A 6,498-nucleotide genomic window follows, 5' to 3' on the forward strand; every position below is an offset into this window, starting at 1 on the left:
AATGACAGGATTTTATTTTAAAAGGATGTCAACATTTTGGTTACCTCCAAGCTATGTGCTCAGATTTTTATTTTCCTTGACTTTTCTGAGGCTCAAAACCAATACTCTAAGGAGTTTTCAATTTATTACTTAAAAGACTGCATCCCTCTGCTGTGACTCTCTGAAAACCCGAAAATTAATCAAACTCAGAGTATATGGGACTTTGGGCCAGAGTCTGGGCTGCTTCTGTACACTCTGCTTGAGGCTAATGTGAAAAGCCATCTGTCCCTGGCTTGCTTTGTCCCTCTCTGGGTTTGAGCAGGGCTGGCCTTCATCAAAGCTGGCAGTCAGGAGCCACTCTGCCCTGCTCATGAGCGGCCTCCTTTATGTGGCCAGGGTCTCAGTCTGCCTGCTGATTCAGTATTCTACCTGTACTCCTGAACACCACCAGCCTTTCCTCTCCTGTTAGAGCCTTGGCCTAGACATCTGTCTGAGGAACTCAATGATCTTAAAGTGTTAATAGCTGATAGCCTCCTGAATTATTAACTTCTCTAAGGAATCCTTTTTAGTGTTGTTCTTATAAGACATTCCAATTCCTGAATCTATGCCTTGGCATGCCTTTTCCCCATATGTCATGCTCTCCCCCATCATCTTTTTAGAATCCCAACCTTCCTTCAAGGCTCAGCTAGAGTACTACCTTCTGCAAGAAGAAGGAATGAGGGGGCGGCCAGGTGGCTCAGTGAGTAAGAGCACTGGCTCCAGCGTCAGGATGACCTGGGGATCAAATCTGGGCTCAGATACTTAGCACCACACCCAGAAATAACTGGCCATGTAACCTTGAGCAAGTTACTTAACCCCAATTGCTTAAAAAAAAAAGAAGGAATGAGGGGAGGGAATGGGAGGGAGGGAGGAAGAGGGAGAAGGAAGAAAGGAAGGAGGGGAGGAAGAAAGGAAAAAAAGGAAAAGAAAGAAGGAAGTCATTTTCTCTTTCCTTCCCTATCTTCCCTACTGACAAGATATTAGGTGAATAAAATAGAGTATCAATCTAATGGCATCTTTCTATGTAGCAGAGAGGATATAGAGACATGAAAATAACTACAACAAAAATCAGAGTGTGACAAATGGACGGGTGAGGTACAAACTCTTTCTGCCTCACATAGTTGTCTAAATGTACTGTTATCAGATGTGACCATGAACCTGGAAGATATCAGGTATTTTTGTTGCTGCTCAGTCTCTTTGGTTGTGTTCAACTCCTCATGACCCTATTTGGGCTTTTCTTGGCAAAGATATTGGAGTCGTTTGCCATCTCCTTCTCCAACTCATTTTACAGATGGGGAAACTGAGGCAAGCAGAGTTAAGTGACTTGCCCAGGATCACATAGCTAGTAAGTGGCTGAGACCAGATTTGAACTCAGGTCCTCCTGACTCTGAGACCAATGCTGTATCCACTGCACCACCTATCTACCCTGTATTAGATATTATTGGCATCATTATTACACAGCTAAATATCAAATATGTAGGAATGCATAGACCTTGTGCATTGTATGTTACTCTGTGTAACACAGACCATCATCTTTGCTTAGCCATTGATTCTCATGATCACAGCAACTAATTTTTACCTTAGTAATTAGAGTTGGGGATAGAGATGCTTCATGCCTAGAACCTGACAACTGTACAGATGAAAGGAACCAGAAATACCTCATTTGGTAGCCCAGTCACCTCATGGGGATCAGGGAAATTTCAATCTTATTTGCCAAAAGTTTGATTCCTAAGAGCATTGGTTTGCCCTATACCCAGAGATCATTTGGTAATGGTTTGGCCTGAACTTGACATATGATTTGGGGGGAAAAAAAGCAATTGAATCTGCTTGCTTTAAATATCCTTCTCTAGGTCAGCTCTGTAAAGATGCTGTATCTTTCTAGGGCTGTGTCTGGGCTCTAAGACCTTTTCTTATAAAGTTGTTTTGCTTTTTTTTTGGGGGGGTGCAATTGGGGTTAAGTGACTTGCCCAAGGTCACACAGCTAGTTTTTGTGTTAAGTGTCTGAAGCCACATTTGAACTCAGGTCCTCCTGACTCCAGGGCCAGTGCTCTATTCACTGTGCCACCTAGCTGCCCCTTCTAAGACCTTTTCTTGACGGTCATATATTCAATGAGAGCCCCTCAGTAGCAGGGATGTCTGCTACTCTATCTTCAAAATCCTAATGAAGTCAAGAAGCATTTATTAAGTGCTTACTATATGCCAGACACTGCTAAGTTCTGCAAATACAAATATAAGCAGAAAGAAAGACAGTCCTTGCCCTCAAGGAGCTTACATTCTAATGGGGGAAACTGAAAAGAGGAGGGAAGTGGAGAGGGGGAGCATAAACGTACTCACCAAAGTGACATGGCAGAGAAAATACACTCAGACACATGAATCAGACCCACCCATGTGAATTAAAGTTTGCCTGTTCTTCTCTCCCACACCAAACTTTTTAAATTTATCCTTCCAAAACAAAAGTCTTATTGAGGCCTTTTGTCTTCTCACCACATGTAATTCTTGTTATCTGTCCCCCCCTGGTACACACACCTGTATCCTTATCCCAAAGGGGGGGGGGAAGGTTAAGCAAAGTCACTGAAACAACAACCTTGTCTGACAGTGTATGTAGCATTTAGTCCCTGTAGTCTACCACCCCTTTACTGAAAATAAGGAAATGTGTTTCATTATCAGTTCTTTGTAAGTAGCTATTCTTCATCCTGAAGAGTGGGATCATTTAACCAAGGTTTCTTCAGAGACAGGAAAACTAAGGGAATTGTTGGGAATTGTGTTAGAGAGTTCCTATGCTAGAGTGTAGTTTCAATGTGTCCCACTGGGGCTGATTAGACCAACATGATCTTAGAATGCTCTACCACAGGTCGAGCACAAATGGTCAGGGTGAATGTTTGGAGTGGACTCTCTAAGTTTGCGTATCCTGTGTTTCCTTTGAGCTGTTTCAATTCTGTTTTGCTCATAGAGCACAGCACCTTCTCTGATGTGGGCAGACCATGCTGAGCAGTCCTGTGCCGGTGTCTCCCATGTCACACAATCAATTCCAAAGTTCTTAGGAGAGACTTTGAGAGTGTCCTTGTATCGCTTCTTCTGACCACCATGTGAACACTTGCCCCATGTGAGATCTCCATAAAAGTCTTTTTGACAACCACAGGTTTTGCATTCGAACAATGTGGCCAGCACATCAGAGTTGTGCTCTCTGAAGCAGAGTTTGAATGCTTGGCAGTTTAATTTGATAAAGGACCTCAGTGTCTGGTACCTTATCCTGCCAGGTAATCTTCAGAATCTTCCTAAGACAATTCAAATAGATTCATTTTCCTGGCCTGGCGTTGGTAGGCTGTCCAGGTTTCACAAGCATCCAACAATGAGGTCAGCACTACAGCTATAAAGGAAAAGGAAATTGTCCTCTGACAATCACAGGGCTCTCTCTCTCTCTCTCTCTCTCTCTCTCTCTCTTTCCTTTCTCCTCCCCCCCACCTCTCCCCCTCCTCTCTCCTCCCCTCCCTTCCCCCCCCCCCCAAACACACCACAACCCAAAAAACAAGAAAAAGTAAAAAAAAAGTATGCTTTCATTTGCATCCAGACTCCATCAGTTCCTCTGCAGGTGGACAGCATTTTTCATCACAAATCTTTTACTGAGAATAGCTAAGCCATTACAGTTGATCATCATACAGTATTGCTGTTGCTCTGTCCAATGTTTTGGTTCTGCTTACTTTTCACTAATTTGTGAAATTAGTCTTTCCAGGTTTTTTTGAAAGCATCCTGCTCATTATTTCTTATAGCACAGCAGTATTTCATCACAATCACATACTACAACCTGTTCTGTCATTGATGGGCATCCCTTCAATTTCAGTTCTGTGCTACCAGTAAAAGAACTGCTACAAATATTTTTGTACATATGGGTCCTTTTCCCATTTGTATGTTCTTTTTGGAATTCAGACCTATTAGTGGTATTGCCCAGTCAAAGGTTATGTAGAGTTTGATAGCCCTTTTGGCATAGTTCCAAATTGTTCTCTAGAATGGTTGGATCAGTTCACAACTCCACCAATGATGCATTAGTGTTCCAATTTTTCTACATCCCCATCCAACATTTATCATTTTTCTTTTCTGTCATATTAGCCAATCTAATAAGTATGAAGTGGTACCTCAGAGTTGTTTTAATTTGCATTTCTGTAATCAATAGTGATTTAGAGCATTTTTTCATGTGACTCCTCCTACCACTTTGGTAAGAAGGTTACAATGTCAAAGAAAAACTCTGCAAAATGTCATACAAAAAAATCAATGTCAAGCAAGCTCAAACCTTCTTTGGAATCACTTGGTTTCTCTGTCAAAGGTCTGGTTGTTCATGCTCTATTAACTGATGAAGGAGCTGTTATGGAAGCAAGCACCTATCATTATTTATCCTACATTTGGCAGAATTGGGAAAAGTGGAAGAAGAGGAAAAAGTAATGTGATTTAGCACTTGTGGTTCCTAAGAAACTTCTGGAGCCCTTAGCCCTCAGGATATGTGGCAATTCATGGAAAGGTGTTGGTTTGTTTGTTTGTTTTAAGTAGGCATTGATTTAATTCCTTGCACTTGTACATCTACATACTAACACAGTGCTTGGCACATAATAGGCATTTAGTAAATGCTTGTTATTTGATTTTAAGAAAGCATTTTATTTATACCTTAAAAAAACCCAGTCATTTCCTGATTTGCCATTGAATCCTTCCCTTGGAACAAAGAAAACTATTTAGACAAAACCAAATAACAAGCCCATTGTATTTGAAAATCCATCTGGTCCTGGAGTTCTTTCCTTTGGGAATTCATTTATGGCTTGGCTTGTCCTCTTCTTTCCTCGTACATAGTAGGCCCTCAATACCTCACACCTAGACTATTGCAATAGCCTTCTGGCTGATCTCTCTGACTCAAGTCTATCTCCACTCCAGCTGTCAAAGGGATCATTCTAAAGCACAGATATGACCAGATCAACACTACACCCCATTCAATAAACTCCTGTGATTCACAATTACCTTCAGGAACACACGGAACAAGTGAACGTTGTATACAGTAATAGTGATTTAAAAAAAATTATTTTATCTTTAATTTATGGAATAAAACAAACATTTCCATAACATAGTATAACAAAATAGATGATTGCACATGAAACTACAAATGTGCTGTGTACAGCTTGCTATTTCTTTTAAATATGCAACAAAGTTGTCAAGCAAATTCTTTTTTGCTTTCTTAGCCAATAAGTCATTTTGATTTCTATAAATATCCAAAGAAACTACAAAGGACATATGAAAGAAGACATTATCTGCATCCAGAGGAAAAAACTGGTAAGGAGAAGTATGTATAGAATGGTAGCTATCTCTAGGGTGGGGAGGGAGAGGGAAAGGAAAAAAAAAACTTAACATGATAACTTCATTATTTAAGAAGAATGCCAAGTTGTACATTATAAATTTGCCGTTTCATGTGCAATCGTCTTTTTGTATTATACTATGTTATAGAAATGCTTGTTTTATTCCATAAGTTTAAAAAATTTTTAAATAAAATAAAATCCTCCATTTGGAGATTTTTAAATCCCTTCATAACCTGCTTTACCATTCCATTTCACATCTTTCCAGTCTTCTTATACTTTCCTCCCCTTTGCGTACTTGATAATCCAATGGCAATGGCCTTCTTGTTCTTCCTATCACAAATCCCTCCATCATCCTCTTTTGTACTTTCTGAATACCTCTTCCCAAGCCTGGAATGTTCTCTCTTCACATTCCAGTTTCCCTCAAGTTTCAGTTCAAATTCTATTTTCTGCAAGTAGTCTTTCCTTATTCCCTCCAACACTAATGTCTATTCTCTGAGATTACCTCCAATTTACCCTGCATCCAATTTACATCATATATGTACTTAGTTGTTTGAATTTGTTGTCCCCTATTTATAGTTCCTCAAGGACAGGGACTGTTTTTGCCTTGATTTGTATCCCCAACACATAGCAAACACACCATAAATCTTTCCTGACTTGTTGACTGACATTCAGCTCCAGTTGCTCCCCACCTCACTATTAAGGGGAGAGAAATGTGTTTCAGCAGCTGGAACAAATGCCTTTTCATTAGGCTGTTCACAAGACAGCTTTGGTCAAATTACTGTTAAACACGGCCAACAAGGGATGCCTACCCACATGTGATTATTGTCACTTTCCATTTTTGGGATTGTGTAAGAAAGCTCTGCATTATGGCTCCCATTGAAGGTGGAATTGAGGTCCTCAGTCTCCTAGTGGCTATATATGCTACTTTTGGGAAAATATTATGCCTCCTGGAGGGTCAAATAATTTTAATATATGTCACATCCTGGAAAATATAAGAAAGCAATGTTTAAAACAAAGATAGGAGGAAAAATTGGGTTTAGACATACTATTTCTATACTTTTCTAACCTTATGAGTTGGATGAGACAGAAGGAGAAGTGGGAGGAATGATTCCTTCCTTCCTTCCTTCCTTCCTTCCTTCCTTCCTTCCTT

This window comes from Petaurus breviceps, unplaced genomic scaffold (genome assembly GCF_028583685.1).
Source record: "Petaurus breviceps papuanus isolate PSGF00001 unplaced genomic scaffold, PetGlider_PUasm1.0 118, whole genome shotgun sequence".
In the NCBI taxonomy this organism is placed as follows: domain Eukaryota; kingdom Metazoa; phylum Chordata; class Mammalia; order Diprotodontia; family Petauridae; genus Petaurus; species Petaurus breviceps.